The sequence below is a fragment of the Anolis sagrei genome, chromosome 2, assembly GCF_037176765.1.
Source record: "Anolis sagrei isolate rAnoSag1 chromosome 2, rAnoSag1.mat, whole genome shotgun sequence".
In the NCBI taxonomy this organism is placed as follows: domain Eukaryota; kingdom Metazoa; phylum Chordata; class Lepidosauria; order Squamata; family Dactyloidae; genus Anolis; species Anolis sagrei.
Genome location: NC_090022.1, coordinates 46469679 through 46472853, shown reverse-complemented (window position 1 = coordinate 46472853; position 3175 = coordinate 46469679).

Genomic DNA, 3175 nt, shown 5'->3' with positions numbered 1-3175 from the left:
CACCCAGCAGAACTTCTAGCCAGAACTCTCTTTAGAAATGCAAAATGATATTTTAAGAAATGTATTTTTTCTTAGAATCAAAGCTCAAAATCAGGGTGCATCTTAAAATCTATGGCATCTTAGCATCAATGAAATACAGTACAGGCAGTCCCCAAGTTACAAACAAGAAAAGTTCTGTAGGTTTATCCTTAAGTGGAATTTGTATGTAAGTCAGAACAGGTCCATTTTTGAAGTGTAACCCCAGCCATATATAAAAGCTTTGGATGCCATAGGGAAGGGTTAACACCCTTGTGTTTGTTTTTCTGTCTGTGCGGCTGTTCAGAAGATTTCACCTCACTCTTTTCCCTGTGATCATTGGATTCTGAAAAAAAAATTGGCTTGTTGTGGAAACAAGGATTTGTGATAATGTTTCAGTGGAGACACCTTTTCCCCATTATAACTCTCCCAGGAGTCAATTTCCCTTCCTAGGGATAGGTTTCTCTTACTTCCTGTTGTCTCGCCTCTGTTCTTAACTATGGGTTGTTTGTAAGTTAGATATTTGTAACTCAGGGACTGTACTTCATCTACCTTACAATATTCTACAAATGTTCCAAACTAAACTGAAATGAAAGAAAAGCCTCTGAAAAATAAGAATTTTATGCAAAATCAAACAATAGAAAATATTATATAAATATACTTTGCTCCCTTTTCAGTATAAATTTAAAAAATCATCAATGTTCCCACAGTGCCCTCTTCTGGAATGAAATCACATCTTCCAAACAGTATAAAGCAAAAGGATAATCCTAACACAGGTGGATTTCTGCTAATGCAATGGGACCTTCCTTCCCCGTCTTTTCCTCTCTAGGATCTCCTAAATCTCTGACAAAGACATGGGAAGAGGAAGGCTGCAAAAGAATTTATTCCATTAAGTGGTCAATTTCTGTTGGCAAATGTGGCATAGTTGGGTTCTCCCTGTCGTTTGCTCCTCAGCATCTAGCAGTAGCAACTGTATTTTGAGGTTTTATACTGCCAGTCTGGAACATCAGACAGACAACAGGCTTTCATATTAACTGATCTGAGCAACACACCTTTAGTGTTGTTTGTGGTGACAGAAACCTCAATGAAATAAAGCTAAATCAATCGAAGCAGATGTTATGACTGGAGACACACATGAAGACCACTAATTGTGGTGGACTGGCAATTATTATTTTTCCAAAATGCCAGGGACCAGCACTAAAAGAACCAGTTATACTCACCTGTGAAACTATCATTTTACATATAGACAATGAACATCCTAACTGTAGGTTATGTTACACACCATCTCTATAGGAAGGCAGAACTAAAACTTTTAGATCTATCCCATAGGGAGGGCCACCTTCATTAAAAGGTCAGTTATGTGACGCCTTAATATTCTGGTCAGAAGAGACTACTAGGACCTGAAGCCTGTTAATATCATTGTTAGACAACATACAGGACATCTTTATGCCCATGGGAACAGGCCTGATGGCTACTGGCTTGCTCCATTCCTCATACTCTGGCCATAAATTCTGTTGGGAATAGGATGTCAGCTCTAGGAAGTCATTCCCCATTGCATTAAGGAAAGTCGGGGTCCTGGGGTTCAGGAACCTGGCCACATATATTGATTGCCTTCTTCAATAAAATCTATGAAAGTTTCCAGTTGAACGAGCCTATATTCTCATCAGAGGATAATTCTTCTTCCTCAGAATCAGAGTAGATGCCCCCCAAGTCCTCCACTCTGTAATTCCTGTCAATTATGTGGGTGTTCTCTTCGTCCACTGCTTCTCCTCTAAACCTCTTGGATCATAGGCAGCCCAGTGTTAGTTCGTTAGATCTAGGTCTGCAGACACTAGTGCTAATATTCTGCCCTTGCTGGGTGCTTCCTTGGCAATGTGGTGGTGGGCCTCTGATTCCACCACTTGTGGTTTTCTACAGTTGCAAGAGGCCCACATGCTCTGTCCCAGGTTCACCAGCAGCCCCTTGATTAGCTGGGAGAAGGAAATGGCATCCACAGAAGTTGCAGAGCCATAGGAAAACCTCCCCCCAGGGGTTCTGACAGCCTCCAAGACAGGCAAGGGCAAACTTCAGCCCTCCAGGTGTTTTGCAACTCCCACAATTAATAACAGTCAGTAAATTGGCTGAGATTTCCAAAACATCCAGCGGGCCAACGTTTGCCCTTGCCTGCTCTAAGGTCATGATATGTCAAGACTTGTAGCATTGACTGGGTTCAGTAACACAGCCAAGCAAGTTGAGGCCTCCTGGGAAACCACAACCTTAGTCATACCATGAAATCTGTAGGGAAGGCATTTATGCTTTACCAAAGTTCATAATACACCTCTCAGATATAGATTGGATGTCTTCTGATCCTGCTCCAAACCTGTCCCTTTCCACACCTGGTTCCGCTGCTTGAAGGGATGCCCCATCACTATGGAACTCTAGCATGCCCCCTTCCCTTGTTCCTTCAACATTACTTGACCAAGCGAGTATCATGTAGCACCCACCATTTCCCTGGTGCTGCTGGGGCTTGCCTCTCCGCCTGGGGTACAAGTTTGCATTGCCCCCCCCCCTTCCCAGTCACTCTTGCCATGTGAAATACAGCAAGGGGGGAGGAGAACAAAGGGAGAGAAGAAGGGGAGATAAGAGGGAGGGAGGGAGATCTGGACTAAGAACATACAATCCTAACAAGGTCCTAGGGGGTTGTTCTGTGTGTTTCTTAAATTAGGAAGAGACAAGACGAAGATAGAAAAAAAAGATGAAGACCGGAGCAGAGCAAAGGAAAAACACACACACACACACACACACACAAAGATAAGGCAGGAGCACAGACTGGCCATAGAGGAAAAGTGTCTGCACCTATGGGGCTATCTCAAAAGGCTTAATTGGTTCCTGCCTACTGAGAAAGAGCTGGGCATAATCCACAGTCAGGATGTCCCTCACCCAACACAAGAAAATGTGTGTTCATTGAGAACACTTGACTCTTGTATGCAAACTTACCAAGGAGTGGCAGCAAATGGTTTATAGAGACCTGTGCCAGTCCAGGGACCAACACTTTGAGTAGTGCTAAAGTAAAGGGTAACATTTTAGTTACTAAATTAGTCACAGCCTGAACTATCCCTCCTAGGCTACCCAAACATGCTGCATTTGTTTTAAGAATTCAGAGAAGACAAACACAAAGGTG